The 20,604-nt window shown below is 38.7% G+C and overlaps 1 protein-coding gene across 28 annotated transcripts in view; it reads right to left on the reverse strand.

Moving 5' to 3' along the window:
- The window catches only part of RIMS1 (regulating synaptic membrane exocytosis 1), a 600,054-nt gene that overhangs the window by 75,591 nt on the left and 503,859 nt on the right, over positions 1-20,604 (reverse strand). The gene's annotated exons all lie outside the window — the stretch shown is intronic.

Below are 20,604 nucleotides of genomic sequence, written 5' to 3' on the forward strand. Positions count from 1 at the left end.
TTCATCCTTGGAATCTTCAAACCCACAGGTTCTGGGTTCAGACATCCTTGTTTTTGTTTCTTTCTGCAAAACTTACTTGTCTGTGTCCTGAGCTTGCCTCAGTGTATCTGAAAAGATCACTGGACTTCTTTCTCAAATGAATAAATTTCTGCTCAGGCACCGTAGAAGGTTAATGGACAGACCTCTCTACCTGCCCAAGCAAAGGTGTGTCCATGAGCTAGAGTCGAAGGCAGGGGAGAGAGGGCCAGGGGGGCAGGATTCTTTCTATCTTAACTGTGCTGCTTATGCATTTACATTATTGACATAGACTATCCCTTTTTTGTTCTAAAAAAGGCCTGTTTGATATCTTTGAAATGGTCCTCTTATTTTATGTGTCCTCAAAATATCTGCAAAAACTGGCTCCCATGACCTTTACCACCATCTGGACTTTCTATTTCTTGTCTGGAAATACTAAAGATATCACTGAATATAGCTTAAGTGATGACACTTCTTATACAAGCCAGAATAGACCCTAATATGATGAGAAACAATCAAACAGGAAGCCTTGGTGATCATGTAACATGTCTGTGGTTACATACACAATGAGTGTTTCAGCAGAAAGGAAAACTGGTATGGGAGCTCCGAAGGCAGGGAAAACAAGAGGACTGTCTGGACCTTAGGATCCCTTCAGAGACTGTGAACGGAAGCTGAGACCTGATTTGACCAGAATAACTTGGAACGGTAAACGCTAGCTGTGTTTCTTGAGTCGGTCCATGCTGACATTCACGTGACAGCATTCAGATCTTCATATTGCTTCCCTTTACTCTAATCACCTTTTCATTAAGCCAAATGCTTTTTAAAGCGATTCGCAAACCTGGTAATTTCGCTACGCATGTTATGCAGTCTCTTTTTCCGATCATTAAAAGGACAGTTTTACATATGATCAATTTAACACTGATTTCTGAGAGGTTTAAATACCCAACTCTACTGGACTTCCTTTTCAGATAAATGTGATGGCCAATTTATTTCGTGTCCTCACCAATTTATTTGAATGTATTTCCTAACTCTGTGATCCTGCTAAAGTCCTCTCTTAGTGTCTGGTTTCTCTACTATTTTATTCACACGATTCTGCTGAAGGATATACAGAAATGACAGGATTTGGTCAATTTCACCACTATAATACCCATCTTCAAGCAAACACCTGCAACTGAGAAATCCATAGGTTTTCATCTCTCATCAGTCTCCTCAGCACACTCCCCACAGTGGTCACTGAAATCATCTTTTCTAGTGATTGTATTTTTACCTTTATTGTAAAGTACAGATAAACCAACACACACCTTTTTTCTCCACGTGATTCACGAAAACAGAACTATATCACAACTCTCAATCTGCATTTTAAAAATCACTGCACAAAAGTACTATTGTTAAATTTCAGATGCTGTTATTTAGGTCATAGAGAAGTTTGAAAGAACAGGAAGGTGTTTTCTATAATAGTTCTATTATAAAAATGTATCCAATGAATGACAAAGATTCAGAAATTTTTCATGGATATTTAATTACAGCAATGAAATGTTCTACGATGGCAACAAATAAAAATTCTGAAAAAAAATCAGATAAATCTGTACAGTAAACAATTACCATTTTTTGGTGGGGGGTGATTTAAGAAGTTATGTTAAAAGTAAGTCTATGAATAAGTAAGACACATTTTTTTTTTCCTCCAAAAATAAAATATTTTGTTTAGGAGCTCAAAACTCATTATTATGTGATCTGAATAGTTTCCTGAAGAATCTAGAACATCATATGTTCAAATGGAACATGTTAGAGCATTTTCAATTCTGTTGGCTAACTGAAGGGAGAGGTTTGGAGTTGGGTCTAACCAGCCACATCAATTAAACCAAAGGAAAGGTCACAGTCTTAGCACAGATTACCTCTGTTTGTCTGTTTCTCCTTTATTCTGCTTCCATCATCCAAAAACTGATTCCTGACCTGTAGATGTGCCTGAGTCCTTCAAGATGCCCTAAAAGGGCTTTTGCCTTATAAAGCTTTTGGGGGGTCTCTGTCAAGCACTGACTACTGCCTCCCACCCCTGTATTTTATATTTTGTACCAGTCACATTATGACTTGGATACTTAATGTCAGCACACACTAAACATTTGCAGCATTCCTCCTCTTGCTGAGTAAAGTGAAGTTGGTTCCTTCGCTCAGCTGTCTGACTCCTTGCAGTTCCATGACCTGTAGCCCGCCAAGCTCCTCTGCCAACAGAATTTTCCAGGCAAGAACACTGGAGAGGGTTGCCTTTTCTTCCTGCAGGGGGTCTTCCCAACCCAGGGATCAAAGCCAGCCCATGTCTCCTGTACTGGTAGGTGGATTCTTTACCCACCTGGGAAGCCCCTAAATTGAAGCTGAATAAGTGAGTTCTCACTGTACAAACAGGCTGACACAACTCATCTTTAAAGGATCAAACAAACAAAAACCCCTCCTTCCTTCTTTGGAAGACTCTCCCCTAGCTACTGACCTTGTGCTGAAACCTCTGGGCTGTACATCCCCTCTCTCTATTCTCCCCAAAACTAAGCAAAACCAGGCTCTGTCACCAGCACTTCACCCATACTGCCTTTCCCTTTCATCAAAGTCGAAAAATGCCTCCACATGGTAAAATCCTACTATTTCTCAGTCCTCATCCTTTTGACATCTTCATACATCGTGTATTCGACAAAGCATTTGATTCTGTTGATCCTGCGACACTCTGGTCTCATAGGTTTTCCCACCTTATGCCTCCTGGCAAGACTTTCATTCTCTTTCATCACTAAAACCGGAGTTCTCGACTCCTGCTCCCCACACCTCTATAACTTCAGGAGACTGACTCTCTAGGTGTCTAGCTGGTTCCAAGTTTTACTTTCTTCTATGTTCTGCCAATTTTCATGACTTTTCTCCACCTCATTGCAGGCCTTGACTCTGAATTTATGTACCTTTCTTGTGAACTGCTTGGGTTTGTCTGATAAGACTCTCAAAAATGTATTCAACCCAATGAAAAAACTGCCTTTTCTAGCACATTAGATTAAGGGCATGCCACTTACCCAGTTGCTGAGAGTAATACCTGCCTCCTACCTGTTAAGAAAGGAAAAATCTAAACTTGGAAATGAGATTAGGAAAAAAAAAAACAAAAAACTGCTTTACCTCTTAATGCCATGTTTAAGGATTATCTACTAAGCACCTCAAGGGCATAAAAACATCTGACTCTCTGAGGGAATGGAATATTTATTGACTTATTATTTACTCTTATAATAATTATGGTCCAAAATTTTTACAATTCTGTAAAAGATGCTATGAAGATGGATCGCAAAGAGTCGGACATGACTAGGTAACTGAACAACAACAAAAAAAATGTTAACTTGAAAAGAACTTATAAGGAGCAAATGACCACTACCTGGTAGTGAGGATAACTCCAAAAGATAGGGTTTTATTGACCTAGAGAACATGATCCAGTTGGGATCAAACTGGACAATGTTTCAGCATTCTCACTTTCTTTTCCCCAATGACTATATATTTGTGTCTATATGCACGTCATCTGAGGAACCAGTTTGTCTCTCTGTTGGTTTGCTCACTAATGAGTTAAAATTTTGACATTTCCTATATATATATTTTTGACAACTGTTTTAAATTTGGGGATTATGTTTTAAGAGTGTCGGAGATCCTGTAAAAATGCCCAGATGGACATCTGCTGGACCTCTGGGCAGGGCGCCCCGTGAATGCTCTGAGCCCAGTGATGTCGTTTTCTGGCTGCTGAATTTAATATCAAGAGACAGGAGAACGTTGCTCTCAATTTCTGTTTTGCTTTCTTAACTCTGGCCTTGTTTTGTTTGCTGCTGGTTCTGCTTCCTGGTGAATCTGACTCTTCTTTTGCTTCGTCTGTGGCCAGTGGCAGCAACAATAGAGGGTCTGTCTACAGATGAAATCGGGTCGACAGAAAATCTCAGAGGTGTATTGAGAGCTGGGTGGCAGATGACAGAAAATCTGGTTTTTCTGTCTGTTAGTAAGCTACAAAAGTTCATATCATTCAAGAAAATGTCCATAATAAAGAACAGCCCTTCCTGTTCTGGGATTAGGTTTCTGTGTCCATTTCCATCTATGTCAAGTGGTAAGACTGTAACTACTAGTTTCCTCTGCATGTTTAAAAAAACAGTCTTTTCAATTGGTGAAAGAAGTCTCTCACTTTCTGTACCCTAGGAATGCTGGTCTGGGCAGACAGATATCAACTGAACAGAGCTCCTGCCTTGATTGATCTATGCAGACATAGTTCTCATGCAGTTAACTAAAGAATTTCCAGGGGGAAAAAAAGAAACTGAATTTCTAATACTGTGAAGATGCTTCTCTTTCAAGAAAAAGCCATTTTTAAGAAATGGATGACTCAAAAGAATTTTAATATAAGAATCTGAATCCACAATCAAAGTGAATTATTTGAGATAGCAAACAAGGTTGATAAATTTGGCTTAAAAGAAGCTTTATGAAAACCATGATGAGAGGTCACTTTGTAAGCACAGGACAGCTACAGTAAAAAGGGGATGCTAACAGGCGCTGACGAGAATCTGAAGAAACTGGACGCCTCATACACAGCTGGTGGTAGTGTAAAATGATGCAGTCATTTTGGAAATAGTCTGGCAGTTTAGTTAAACAAAGCTTAGAGTTAAATTAAACTTTGAGTTGCCATGCTACTCAGTAATTTCATTCCTAGATAATCCATGAAAGTGAAGTCCCTCAGCCGTGTCCAACTCTTTGCGACCCCATGGACTGTGTAGCTCACCAGGCTCCACCATCCATGGGATTCTCCATGCAAGAATACTGGAGTGGGCTGCCATTTCCTTCTCCAGGGGATCTTCCCAACCCAGGGATTGAACCCGGGTCTCCCTCATTGCAGGCAGATGCTTTAACCTCTGAGCCACCAGGGAAGCCCATGAGAGATACATCCATAAGAGAATTGAAAACATATCCAAAGACTGACATAGGAACATTCAGATCAGCATTATTCATAACACTTTAAAAAAGGAAACAACCCAAATGCCTATCAAATGATGAATGGAAACATGTGTTTTAGCCATACCATGGAATATTATTACTTATAAAAATGAACGGTACATGTTACAAAGCTGGAAACGTTATACTGTATGAAAGAAGCCAGCTACCAAAGGTTACCTTCTAGATGGGTGCATGTGTGCTCAGTTGCTTCAGTCATGCCTGACTCTGTGTGACCCTATGGACTGACTGTAGCCCACCAGGCTCCTCTGTCCTTGGGATTCTCCAGGCAAGAATACTGCAGTGGGTTGCCCTGTCCTCCTCCAGGGGATCTTCCCAACCCAGGGACCGAACTGGCATCTCTTATATCTCCTGCATTGGCAGGCAGGTTCTTTACCACTAGCACCACCTGGGAAGCTCACATACTGTTTAATTCCATCTAAATTAAATGCCAAACCAAGAGACAAATGTAGATAAGTGATCACCAGGGGCTAGAAGAACAGGGGAAGGGGTATATGCCAAGGGTTATGGGTTTCTTTGGGAGACGAAAAAAATGTTCTCAAGTTACATAGTGGTGATGGTTGTATAGCTAATTGTGAATATACTAAAAACTACTGAACTGTGTTATATGTACCATAATCCCAAACTCCTAATTTATTCCTCCCCCTTTCCCCTTCAGTAACCATAAGTTTGTTTTCTATGTCTGTTAGTTTGTTTCTGTTTTATAAATAAGTATATCTGTACTTTTAAATTTCATATATAAGCTAATAAGTGATATTTGTCTTTCTCTGACTTCACTTAGAATGATAATCTGTAGTTCCACCCATGTTATTGCAAATGGCATTGCTTTTATTCTTTTTTATGGCTGAGTAATACTGTGTTTTATACACACACACACACACACACACACACACACACACCATATTTTCTTTATCCATTCCTCTGTCAATAGATATTTAGCTTGTTTCCTGTCTTGCTTATTGTAAACAGTGCTGCTATAAGCACTGTAGAGGTGTATGTATCTTTTTGAATTAGAGTTTTTTTCTTCTCTAGATATATGTCCAGAGTGGTACTGCTGGGTCATATGGTAGTTCTATTTTTAGATTTTAAGGAACTTCCACACTCTTCTCCATATGGTTGTACCAATTAACATTCCCACCAACAGTGTGGGAGAGTTCTCCTTTTTTCCACATCCTTTTCAACATTTATTATTTATAAATTTTTGGCTGATAGCCATTCTGACTGGTGTGAGGGGATACCTCTTTGTAGTTTTAATTTTCATTTCTCTGATAGTTAAGGACCCTGAGCATCTTTTCATGTGTCTTTTGGCATCTATATGTCTTCCTGGGAGAAATATCTATTTAGGTCTTCTGCCCATTTTTGATTGGGTTGTTTGTAGTATGTTTATTATATGTGCTGCTACTTGCTAGGCTGCAAAATTGCTTGTATATGATGGACAAACTGTTATGCTCAACTCTCTACCTCCAGATTTTCTCTATCAAATAGAAGCTGAAGTTAAAAGTTGATAAATGGGAAGGAAATCTAAAACAGAGGGGATGTATGTACACATATAACTCATTCAGTCTGCTGTACAGCAGAGACTAATACAACATTATGAAGTTAACTATACTCCATTAAATTTTTTAAAAGTTGCAATTAGTTCGGATGGTTCCTTTTAGACTCTAAAAAAGTGACAAAAAATATACAACATATTCAAGATAATAGATGTGTTTTTATTTATTAAATAAAGTAAGGAAATCATTCCTTACAGTATAATACCTGGAATATAAATAAGGATAGTGAAAAACAGAAGGTGGGTGAGTTTATTAAATTGTAGGAGGTTCGAGGAAAGTAAATTATTTGCTCTGGTTTATTGTAGCTCTAAACAGTAAGTCTAAAGTGAAAAAAAAAAAAAAAACAGAACTTTAACTAACTGGCTCTATTTAATGGAAATCTTCATAATATAGTAAGAAAGATCTATGAACCATTTACTGACAAATATTACATTAATGCAAGATTAGAATTGGGTTTTCTGTTAAAATGAATAATCACTATGCACTTAATCAAATCAATATGACTTCCCTGGTGGCTTAGCAGTAAAGAAACTACCTGTAATGAAAGAGATGTGGGTTTGATCCGTGGATCAGGAAGATGCCCTGGAGAAGGAAATGGTAACCCACTCCTGTGTTCTTGGCTGAGTAATCCATGGACAGAGGAGTCTGGCAGTTCATGGGGTCACAAAAGAGTTGGACACAACATAGTGACCAAACAAATCAAATCAATTATGCTCAACATTAAGACACATCAAATTTTATGTATTTTAAGAAAGAAAAATGCCATCAACTGTAAAATATATATGGAATTCATATATGGTATCGTACATACCAGTGTGCACTGTATTAATAGAACCAATGAAATTACGGTAGTAGACAATGTAGAAACTCATTTCAATCAAATGTTTTTTTAAAGGTTGATAAAATGAAGCTGGAACCCTGTGAGCTCACTTTCCCTAAAGTAGACAAAAAGACTTTGCATTACCTATAGACATCCCAGAGATCAATCACATAAGGAACCAAACCTGCACCTTTAATTGTCATACGCTGGTTCCTTATTCTAATATAAGATGACTGGCATGTAATTTTGGAACAGAATGAAAAAAAAAAAAGGGCCTGATACAGCTTCTCGTTTTCAGAAAGTAAGGCAACTTTTAGGAAAAGTTTATGAGACACTATGTAAAGATGATTTCCACTCTTAATAATAAATTTAGCCTAAAAATAATTATAATCAATTTCTGTATCTTGGACACAACAAAAGAAGGTAGAAGACTACCATGACTCCACCGTAAGGCCAAAAAGGATAAGTAATTTAAGACATATGGAAAGATGGCTATAATACATACAAATTCACTATATGTTTTCAAATATGCAGAAGTCTCCTCAAATTATGAGTCCTACAGTTGTTTGGATCAATATACAAGTTGTTAATGATGAATGGCCAACACAAAAGGAATTTGCTGATCAAGAAACGCCCAGGCATCTCGCTCATACTTTCTAGGAGTTAAAATTCTGGGACTGATAACAGGCTGGTGTCAAATTCCATCTAAGCATATCTACTGGACCTATTTTGACAGCAGTATCACTTTAGAACCAAGGGATGTGCTCAACTTAGATCACTATTTACATTCGATCCCTCAAATAGCCAGACCTTTTGAAGTAGTTGTGTCTGTGTAATTCTTATCGCATTTCCCTCACACACAACTGGATTTATCTATGAGCCTATAAATACTCTTTGTATTGAGGACTTACATATTATTGATGGATTCATATTCATTTAGTTTATTTCTAATTAGCTTACCTACTTAGAATTATTCTTAGGTATTTCATGTTTCTAATTATACTGTATTGATGTATTTTATAAATTTCATGTCTTAATGTTTGTTGCTGGCACATAAAAACACAACAGATTTGTTACTGTTGTTGTCACTGTTATTATTGCTAACTCTCCCCCATATGTTGTTACTGTTACTTTTATTCTTACTACCCATGTGTTCCCTATTTCTTCCTCCAGTTTACTCCCAACCGGGGACTTTTTCCTTCCACATGAAGGGTAGGTTGGCTGGTGATGAATTCTTAGAAATTTCACCCATTCATCCTTGCACTATCTGAAGGATATTTTCACTGGGTAACATGTACCATGGACAAGGCAATGGCAACCCACTCCAGTGTTCTTGCCTGGAGAATCCCAGGGATGGAGGAGCCTGGTGGGCTGCCACCTATGGGGTTGCACAGAGTCGGACACGACTGAAGCGACTTAGCAGCAGCAGCAGCAGCAACATGTACCAAGTATAAACAGTAGGTTTTTTCTGATGTTTTTCTTTTTTCCTCCAGCATTCTTCTTTTCAGTCATTCCATGGGTTTGGGGCTTTGATAACATCTGCTGAATTTCCAGCCAAAGTCTCACTGTTCCTTTCCTGAACATAATCTCTTCTTCCCCTCCCTTGGGATTATTTTAAGAAAAATCGTTTTCTTTAGTTCTCAGTACACAGATCATAATATTGCTAGGTTTGTTTTTCTCTCCCTCTATCCTGAGACTATGAAAGGCTGTTGGATTTACAACGTAATGTATCAATATTTCACTACTTTGGCAAAGTTCTCAGCCAGCCCTCCAGGATTCAGGTCTTGTTTCTGCCACTGCTCTCCTCCTGGGACTCGGTTACACTCTTCAGGCCCCCTTTCCATCTTGTTCCACTTCTGACCTGCTCTTCAACTTCTCTTCTCTTGTGTGAATGTATATACTTTCCACAGACCTGGTCACTAACTCTCAGTCCTGCTGTTTCTAATATGCCATTAAATCCACCTATTAAATGTACTGTTAGGGTTTTTTTTTGGGGGGGAGCATTTTTCAGTTTAAAATTATCACTCAATTTGTAAAAATGGATTTCAAGTCTTTGCTGAAAGCATTCCTCCCACTTTGTCTCTAGAACATATTGATCATGGTTATTTCAAAGTCCCTTTTTGATAATGCTATTGTTAGTTTTTCTTGTTAGCTGGTTGGTCCTTTTCTTCATTAATTTAAGTTAGATGCCAGACTTTGTGGGTGAAAACCTACAGAGGCTTTGGATGATATTATTTTCCTCCAACAGGAGTGAAATTATTTTTGATTGGCAGAGAGAATAAATCCTGCTCCTGTTCAGAGCTGGGCTTAAAGGTCTGCTGTTACTTGAGAGTGTGATGCTATTCCCAGAGTTTGGCCCTCCTGGAATTTGTCCAGGACACCAAAGTGTTTCCCACACACTTGAAGTGCGCATGGGTTCTCCCAGCACCTGGAAGCTTCTGGAGAGTTTGCTCAGAAGTTCATCCTCCAGCTGCTGCTGTTTGGTTAATGTCTTGGTTAATTTCTGTACATGCACAGCTCAGCAGTCAACAAATTAGGGAAATTTGTTACAAACTGTGGGACCCCCCCAGACTCAGTTTCCAACTTCTCTGTCAGTTCCTGAACTGTGACCTCTGTATCCTCACCCCAGGAAGATGCTGCTCTTTGCTTGGTTGCACTCATCTCACACGCTAGTAAAGTGATGCTCAAAATTCTCCCAGCCAGGCTTCAGCAATACGTGAACTGTGAACTTCCAGATGTTCAAGCTGGTTTTACAAAAGGCAGCGGAACCAGAGGTCAAATTGCCAACATCTGATGGATCACTGAAAAAGCAAGAGAGTTCCAGAAAAAACATCTATTTCTGCTTTATTGACTATGCCAAAGCCTTTGACTGTGTGGATCACAATAAACTGTGGAAAATTCTGAAAGAGATGGGAATACCAGTCCAGCTGACCTATCTCTTGAAACATCTGTATGCAGGTCAGGAAGCAGCAGTTAGAACTGGACATGGAAAAACAGACTGGTTCCAAATAGGAAAAGGAGTACATCTAGGCTGTATATTGTCACCCTGCTTATTTAACTGATATGCGGAGTACATCATGAGAAGCACTGGGCTGGAGGAAGCACAAGCTGGAATCATGATTGCTGGGAGAAATATCAATAACCTCAGATGTGCAGATGACACGACCCTTATGGAAAAAAGTGAAGAACTAAAAAGCCTCTCGATGAAAGTGAAAGAGGACAGTGAAAAAGTTTGCTTAAAACCTTCTCAACATTCAGAAAACTAAGATCATGGCATCCAGTCCCACCACTTCATGGCAAATAGATGGGGAAACAGTGGAAACAGTTGCTGACTTTATTTTTTTGGGCTCCAAAATCACTGCAGATGGTGATTGCAGCCATGAAATTAAAAGATGCTTACTCCTTGGAAGGAAAGTTATGACCAACCTAGACAGCATATTAAAAAGCAGAGACATTACTTTGTCAACAAAGGTCTGTCTAGCCAAGGCTATGGTTTTTCCAGTAGTCATGTATGGATGTGAGAGTTGGGCTACAAAGAAAGCTGAGTGCTGAATTGATGCTTTTGAACTGTGGTGTTGGAGAATACTATTGAGAGTCCCTTGGACTGCAAGGAGATCCAACCAGTCCATTCTAAAGGAGATCAGTCCTGAGTGTTCATTGGAAGGGCTGATGTTGAAGCTGAAACTCCAATAATTTGGCCACCTGATGCAAAGAACTGACTCATTTGAAAAGACTCTGATGCTGGGAAATATTGAGGGCAGGAGGAGAAGGGGATGCCAGAGGATGAGATGGTTGGATGGCATCACCAACTCAACGGACATGAGTTTGAGTGAACTCCGGGAGTTGGTGATGGACAGGGAGGCCTGGCGTGCTGCAGTTCATGGGGTCACAAAGAGTTGGACATGACTGAGCAACTGAACTGAACTGAATATCTGTGTCACTGGATTGCAAAGTCCCTCCAGAGGAAAAGAGGTCCATGTGGCACTACTTTGTGTCCTTCTCTTCTTTCAAGGGTTGCAGCCTCTCCAGTTACTTTCTCTGCTATATTGCTTATAAGTGCTGTCAAACTGTTTTTCATCTGTTCGTCTGTTTTGGTTTAGTTTTTGTAACTTTGTGGGAGAAATGATCCATCTGATACCAGCTACTCTGTCACACCTGCAACTGCACAGGCTGTGTCAACTCACTCCTTACTTTTGAATAAGTTTAGAGTCGTCAGGACTAGTGGTGGTGTCAAAATCTCCACTTGGTGAGTAATGAAGAGGTATGCATTATAGGGCTGCAGCGATTCGTTTCTTTGCAAACTACACTGAGTGGTGTTTTCCAACTTGCTTCTATTCACAGTTCCCTGACAGGCTATAGGTGACACACAGCCTGGCAGACCAGCAAGGCTTCTCCTCTGAGCAGATGTCAGCTGCTCCTCTGAGGTATGAAACACTGCTTCACGATGTCCCAGGTCTAGAAGTTCTCTAATTCCCACAGATCTGAGTGTACATTTTAACTGGGCTTTTTAAGGCTGTGCCATTTAGAGAACTCTACATTATTCAGTGGCTGAATAAGTCAGCATCTACTCTTGGTATCTCTCCTCCTTTTAGTACAGATTTCACTGAATTTGAAAGCTCTTTTCTATAGTTTATAATTTAAGGATGCTGTTGTCTCCTAGTTTCATAGTAGATAAAAGTTTTAGTCTTCTTACAAAATTTGGGTAGCTTTCAGTTGGCAATTAGAGATGAATAAAAATATCTATTCTCTTCAATCTGCAGTCTGTGATCAAGAGTTCTATTTAGGAAGTAAAATCAATTGTATTACTCGATGACTGACTTGAACACAAGTTCTTTATGAGAGTGATTAAGTCTCCCAAAGGTAATCACTGGTTCCTGGAGGTAAGAGGAATGAAAAGATCTCAGGTAACACACTGGTTGGGTCCTGCAAGAGGCCACAGTGTATCAAGACAAACACAGAGTACCTGTGAGGTTAAAATGTCATGCGGGGAGGTCTTTAGGGAAAGAATATCCAGAAGTCTAGTGAGAGCTGATAATACTACAAAGAAAGTGTTAGAAAGAGGACTGGGAGGAGTTAAAAGTAGGGAAGTTTCCAACTTTTTGATTTGGGAACTAGGTGGTTAATGAGGTAGAAAGAATATACTTATTCTGTTCAAATACTACATAAATCAATCACTTGTTTATTATTTATTCTAAGAAACACTTAAGGACCTTAGGGATAAATAATGAACCTAAATATATACACATGTATTTCCAGTCTATCATGAATTCAATCAAGTATACATGTATGTGTACACATACACACACTGTTCAACAAAAGCTGGTGTGTGTACAATATTCAGTAAATACTGAAACATTAGAAAATAAAAGGGAACCTTCCTACATTGTTGGTGGGAATGCAACCACTATGGAGAATAGTATGGCTGTTGTTCAAAAAATGAAAAAGAGAACCACCATGTGATCAACCAATCCCACTGCAGAGGAAACCATAATTCAAAACAGTACAGGCACTTCAGTGTTCCTTGCAGCACTTTGCAATATCCAAGACATGGAAGCAACCCAGGTGTCCATCCGCAGATGAATGGATGAAGAAAATGTGGTACATATATGCAATGGAATATTACTCAGTCATAAAAAATGAAATTTTGCCAATTTTAGCAATATGGCTGCAAGTAAAAATGATCATTTTAAGTGAAGTAAGTCAGAGAAAGACAAATATTATATGATATCATTTATGTGGAATCCAAAAAGTGATACAAATGAACTTATTTACAAAATAGAAACAGACTCACAGATAAAGAAAAACTTACTGTTACCAAAATGGAAAGCAGGTAGGGAAGGGATAAAGTATGAGTCTGGATTAACAAACACACACTAATATATATATATTAGATAAACAACAAGGATCAACTATATAGCAAAGGGATCTATATTCAATATCTCATAATAACCTATAATGGAAATGAATAGGAAAAATATGCATACATGTATATGTGTATGTATATACATATATATATACATATACATACATACATACCTATATATACATACACACATATATATGTGTGAGTGAATGCATGCTAAGTGGCTTGAGTCGTGTCCAGTTCTTTGCCACTCTATGGACTGTAGCCCTCCAGGCTCCTCTGTCCATGGGATTCTCCAGGTAAGAATACTGGTGTGGGTTGCCATGCCCTCTTCTAGGAGATCTTCCTGATCCAGGAATCAAACCCATGTCTCTGATGTCTCCTGCTTTGGCAGGTGGGTTCTTCAACACTAGTGCCACATGGAAACCATTCCCCTCATATACATACATGTATGTGTATATACACACACACACACACACACATACACACACATATATATATATAAATGTAACTGAATCACATTGCTGTATACCTGAAACATAGCAAATCAAACTAAAGTAAAAAAAAAATGTAAAAAAGTAAATACTTCCTCATATCACGTATGAACCATAAAATAGTATAAATGAGTCACAAAATGATAAAGTCAGAAAGCTGAAGATGGATACACAAGTGATTTCATGATATAACTGCTGTTTTAGTTTACAAAGGAACAAAGATCACCAATTATTTTGGATGATGCAAATAACTTAGAAAACATTTCCACTAATTATAGCAAGCTAGTGCATAAGGTCTTTTGAGAATCCTTCAAGGTCTAGGGTTTTTGAGTCACTAAACTGGGTATGTACTATGCATTCAGTCAGTGAGTGCTGATTATACCAATTTCATTATTATTTCTGTGCTTTATGATATCCTGGTTGAAATCAAGGTAATCATATTTAAAAATGAGTAAAGAAATGTAGCTCTAAGTGATTATTGTCTTAAAAAATGATAAAGTAAAAAAAAGCCTTTACAATTTTTACCATATTGTTTTAAATTTCAGTTACCAAGTGTAGTATGAAATCTGTTAAGTATGTATGCTAAAGCAATGGATTTGAAAATAAAATATATTATTTTATATAGTCTGTATCATACTGTGTAAAGCTATTGTGCTAAAAAGCAATCCCAAGCACTTCTTTTACTTCATACACCAAGCGCATGATTCATAAGTAAAATATGCAATAGGAAAAAAGACCATCTAAGTTCAACATAGACCTAGGAGTCTGCAAGTTTCCTTTTTCTTTGAAATAGAATTTTTTTCCTAATGTATCATACCAAGACTTGCAACATAATAGACAAACCATTGGCCAAATTATGATACTATCTGAATTAAAAATACTTAATAGCTAAAGAATTAGCACTGAATCTCATATTTTAATTTTTCCTTCAAATCATAGCACTAGAAATTATTGTGCCACATTTGGTTTAACATATGCTTTAAAGGCAGTGATACTTCCTCTTTATATTTAATGATATAAGTCTTGAATTAATAAAACAAATCCTAGTAAAACTGCTCTATTGGAAGGGTAAAGCTCAGAGCTCTGCTATCTGAGTCTCCTCTTCTTATCCTTTAATATTCCTGTTTCAAACCTGTATGTGGCAATTTGCAGACAGTTAATGTTCATTAGAATATCAACAGTCCAGGGGCATAACTCTGAAAATTTCCACACTAATGAAATTGGACTTCTCCAAGCCAACATACATTCATTCAGCTCATCATAAAGCCCAGTCAAGTGGAAAAGTTAAATATTAATAATCAAAATCTGGATAATAAAAAAAGAAAGGTGTTGTGTCATACCTTATGTAGTAATCTGACCTGTGAGACATGTAAGGATAACTTTTCAAAGACAAAGAAATTCAGTTAATTCTTGACATTTGTGTGCAGTAGCTGAGTTATAAACATGCAGCATAACTACCCTTCATTCTATTCTCTCACAGTCCTGAGAGGCAGGAGTGGTAGGTTGAGTCTCATTTCTCAGATGAATATATGCATCCTAATATTACATATATACTATGAGTTGGTTTTGCTTTGCGCCGTATAATTGGCATCAAATATGGTACCTCCATATAATAGACACTTAATAAATGATGGGTAAGGGATGAATGAGTGAATGAATGGCTAAACAGAAAAGTAAATTCAGCTCTACAGAAGTAGTGTACATGGTGAAGTTCTCAATACTGGTTAGTGATAGTATCAAAGCAGATATAGACAGATAGATAGACTGATAAATAAATACATAGATATAGATAGATAGACGCTAGAGAGATAATGATAGATAGATAGGTAGATAAATAGATAGACAGATAGACCTATAGATAGATAGATAGATAGATATAGACAGATGCTAGACAGATAGATGCTAGAGAGACAGATGACAGGTAGATAGATAATAGAGATAGATAGACAGTAGATAGCATCTGCATGTACTTTCAGTTCTTTATTTACTCTGCATATACTATCTATTTAGTATGTTGTGTGTGCTAAGTTGCATCAGTCGTGTGTGACTCTTTGCAAAAGGCTCCTCTGTCCATGGAATTCTCCAGGCAAGAATACTGGAGTGGGTTGCCATGCCCTCCTCCAGGGGGCTCTTCCTGACCCAGGGGTCAAAGCCGAGTCTCTTAAGTCTCTGGCATTGGCAGGCAGGTTCCTTACCATTAGTGCCACCTGGGAAGCCCATTAGTACTTTGAAGTGAAGTGAAGTCTCTCAGTCATGTCCAGCTCTTTGTGACCCCATGGACTGTAGCCCGCCAGGCTCCTCTGTCCATGGGATTCTCCAGGCAAGAATACTGGAGTGGGTTGTCATTTCCTTCTCCAGGGGATCTTCCCAACCCAGGGGTTGAACCCGGGCCTCCTGCATTGCAGGCAGATGCTTTATCCTCTGAGCCACCAGGGAAGCAAATAATCATCTTACTTCCCCTTTTTCAAACCCCTCTGAATCCCTCAACTTCCTCACACATGCTCTTGCTATGTTTCGAAGTGTCCTTTTTCACACCTGAGATGCAAACCTGACTGCCAGGAGCCAGCACAGGAGACCCCACTCACGACAAGGTCATGTGGAGAGACCTGAAGGGCAAGGTGAGTCAGGTCTCAAGGGGTCCTCTGTCTGAGCATCTACCCCCAAACCAAAATCTGTCTGTTTACTGTCTGCTATACTATACTCTTCTGACATTGCCACCTTTCTCTGGAAAGAGTTAACTCAGAGCTCCAGTTAACAGTCTCCTGCATATAAAAAGAATGTCTCAGTTTAAATCCGTTTGATGGCTTTCTAACTTACCTGACAGGTCTTCCCGGACTTTTACAACTTGTGAATTGTTTACAGCCCCCCAACCATGAGAGGCAAGAAGCTTAAAACATCTTAAAGATATAGAGCCTTTTAGAGTTAAGAATTAGTTAGGTGAAAAGTTTGTTGAGTTAATGTTTGCCACCAGGCCTCCATATCCTTTATCTTTAGGCACCTGCGAGGATATTAATCAATGTAAACGGGATACAGAAATAGGAATATAGTAGTTTTGATGATAGCAATTCTAGACTTTTGAATTAATGAATTTTCTCTTTGTTATAAATCACTGTACTTTCCTTTCATTGTTATAAATTGTTGTGTCCTTGCTATGTAAGAATGTAACTTTATTTAGTGCTTTCTGAGAGTGGCACCAGACTTTGGGAAGAACAACACTATCACCCTTAGCAGAAAAGGGCTGTAAAATGCTAATTAGCCTTCTGGCCAGAAGATGATGTAAATCACCTAAGACTTTTGTATACAACTAGGTATGCAGAGAGAAAGCCTGGTCTCGATAAGAGTCAGGGCTGCTGATGCTGCATAATTTTGTATTATCCATTGATCTCTATGAACAATCAAAAGTATAAAAGGCCTTTCCGGACAATAGTGGATGGGCCAGTCACTGGAAAGACTGGTTTCCCCTGTGTCAAACCTCTCTCTTTCTCCCTCTCCCTCCCTCTCCTTTTCAGGCTGAATTCCCATCTGGGGCATGGAGGCTCACCACGTCTACTTACTTGCCCTGGCTTCTAAGATTCACACAAGAGGGAGCCCAAGGCGGGGCACCCTCCGCTATTCAAGCGGGCGCCAGTGGCCTAACGTAGACAGTGCAAGTTCCTTGTCTTGGAACTTTATTAGCTTTCCACGTAAACCAAGTTATTCAGCATCTTTTCTCCACTAATTTTCCTACTACACTATTTTTTCCTAATCTCTCTTTATATTTCTAAATAAATAAGTTTTTCCTCGCCCACACTGTCCCCGCTTCGAATTACCCTGGACCCACCAGGGCTGGACCCCAGCACCTGACCACTTTTCTGGAACTAGGAACTTACATTAGATAAACCCATACATAAGTAACTGACACAATTAACTATAAACTATTATAAGTGTGATAATACAACTAAATACTTTTTACTATTTAATATTATTAAGTATTATTTAATATATGGCAAATAATGCTAAAATTATACATTTAGCATTCACTTTATATCACTAAAGTAAATGGAAATATTAAGAATTTTCTTATAGCTTTATCTTTTATATGTTTTGACAAAATAAAATCAAGACTTTATGCACAGACACAGAAACATTTGGAGCAGATTCAGTTAAAAGTTTAATAAGGAAATGATACTTGACAGTGTTTTGAAAGTAAGGATGAATCTTTCTGCAATGATTTGATCCATAATGGCTGATCTCCGTTCCCTTCAGAATCTCGGCTTCCTAATGACCTGGTAGGATTTATGCGTGCATTTCCATCCACTCTGACTAGAGCCTGATGGTAGTGGGTCCATAAACCCAGTCCCACTCTAAAGCGAGCAGCACCAAGATGCAGGAGGTCAGCGGCAGCTACACACTGTGGAGAACTCTGCCCACAAGAGTGATCTTCCTTAAGTTTGGTAAAACACATTCTTTCAGAAAATTCTTCAGTCTGGGTAAGGCCTCCTCCTTACACTCATTTTCAGTATTGAAACATAACACCTCTTTATATATGTCCACTCTGACCATAGAACTAAAAGATCTAGATGAGCTGCAGTCCCCATCAGCTTTCTGTCCCAATTTCCTGCAAGTTTTCTCCAGACCTTAAGTTTGGACCTCAGACCGAAGAACTTGGTGGCTGTCTCCAGGTTTCTGCCCAGAGTCACAAAGGATATCCCTGACAAAGGGCTGGGAAGCCATGATTGACTCTGCTCTGGAAGGAGTGCAGTCTGGGTGAAGACTCTGTGCTCTCTCATGTGAGTCAGGGGCTTGGGGAAGAGGCTTACTTCAGTATTTCCTAGAACCTACAGAGACAATTTGGTATATTCTCTGAAGCCAAAGATGGAGAAGCTCTATACAGTCAACAAAAACAAGACCAGGAGCTGAAGGTGGCTCAGATCATGAGCACCTTATTGCCAAATTCAGACTTACATTGAAGAAAGTAGGGAAAACCACTAGGTCATTTGATTTAGGCAAATCCCTTATGATTATACAGTGGAAGTGAGAAATAGATTTAAGGGACTAGATCTGATAGACAGAGTGCCTGATGAATTATGGATGGAGGTTCATGACACTGTACAGGAGACAGGGATCAAGACCATCACCATGGAAAAGAAATGCAAAAAAGCAAAATGGCTGTCTGGGGAGGCCTTACAAATAGCTGTGAAAAGAAGAGAAGCAAAAAGCAAAAGAGAAAAGGACAGATATAAGCATCTGAATGCAGAGTTCCAAAGAATAGCAAGAAGAGATAAGAAAGCTTTCCTCGGTGATCAATGCAAAGAAATAGAGGAAAACAACAAAATGGGAAAGACTAGAGATTTCTTCAAGAAAATTAGAGATACCAAGGGAAAATTTCATACAAAGATGGGCTCGATAAAGGACAGAAATGGTATGGACCTAACAGAAGCAGAAGATATTAAGAAGAGGTGGCAAGAATACACAGAAGAACTGTACAAAAAAGATCTTCACAACCCGGATAATCACGATGGTGTGATCACTCACCTAGAGCCAGACATCCTGGAATGTGAAGTCAAGTGGGCCTTAGAAAGCATAACTACAAACAAAGCTAGTGGAGGTGATGGAATTCCAGTTGAGCTATTTCAAATCCTGAAAGATGATACTATGAAAGTGCTGCACTCAATATGCCAGCAAATTTGGAAAACTCAGCAGTGGCCACAGGACTGGAAAAGGTCAGTTTTCATTCCAATCCCAAAGAAAGGCAATGCCAAAGAATGCTCAAACCACTGCAAAACTGCACTGATCTCACACGCTAGTAAAGTAATGCTCAAAATTCTCCAAGCTAGGCTTCAGTAATACGTGAACTGTGAACTTCTAGATGTTCAAGCTGGATTTACAAAAGGCAGAGGAATCAGAGATCAAATTGCCAACATCCGCTGGATGATGGAAAAAACAAGAGAGTTCCAGAGAAACATCTATTTCTGCTTTATTGACTATGCCAAAGCCTTTGACTGTGTGGATCACAATAAACTATGGACAGTTTTGAAAGTTATGACCAACCTAGGAACATACCTCAACATAATAAAAGCTATATATGACAAACCCACAGCAAACATCATCCTTAATGGTGGAAAACTAAAGCACTTCCCCTAAAGTCAGGAACAAGACGAGGATGCCCACTTTCACCACTATTATTCAACATAATTCTGGAAGTTTTGGCCACAGCAATCAGAGCAGAAAAAGAAATAAAAGGAATCCAAATTGCAAAAGAAGAAGTAAAACTCTCACTGTTTGCAGATAACATGATCCTCTACATAGAATACCCTAAAGACTCCAACAGAAAATTACTAGAGCTAATCAATGAATATAGTAAAATTGCAGGATATAAAATCAACACACAGAAATCCCTTGCATCCTATACACTAATAATGAGAAAGTAGAAAAAGAAACTAAGGAAACAAACAATTCCATTCACTATTGCAATGAAAATAATAAAATACTTAGGAATATATCTACCTAAAGAAACTAAAGACCTATATATAGAAAACTATAAAACACTAGTGAAAGAAATCAAAGAGGACAATAATAGATGGAGAAATACACCATGTTCATGTATTGGAAGAATCAATATAGTGAAGATGAGTATACTACCCAAAGCAATCTATAGATTCAATGCAATCCCTATCAAGCTACCAACGATATTTTTCACAGAGCTAAAACAAATAATTTCAAGATTTGTATGGAAATACAAAAAACCTTGAATAGCCAAAGCAATCTTGAGAAAGAACAATGGAACTTGAGGAATCCACCTGCCTGACTTCAGTGCAGTGAAGAAGTAAAGTGAAGGCACTCAGTCGTGTCCGACTCTTCAGGTTCTACTACAAAGCCACAGTCATC

The sequence above is a fragment of the Oryx dammah genome, unplaced genomic scaffold (genome assembly GCF_014754425.2).
Source record: "Oryx dammah isolate SB20612 unplaced genomic scaffold, SCBI_Odam_1.1 HiC_scaffold_19, whole genome shotgun sequence".
NCBI lineage: Eukaryota > Metazoa > Chordata > Mammalia > Artiodactyla > Bovidae > Oryx > Oryx dammah.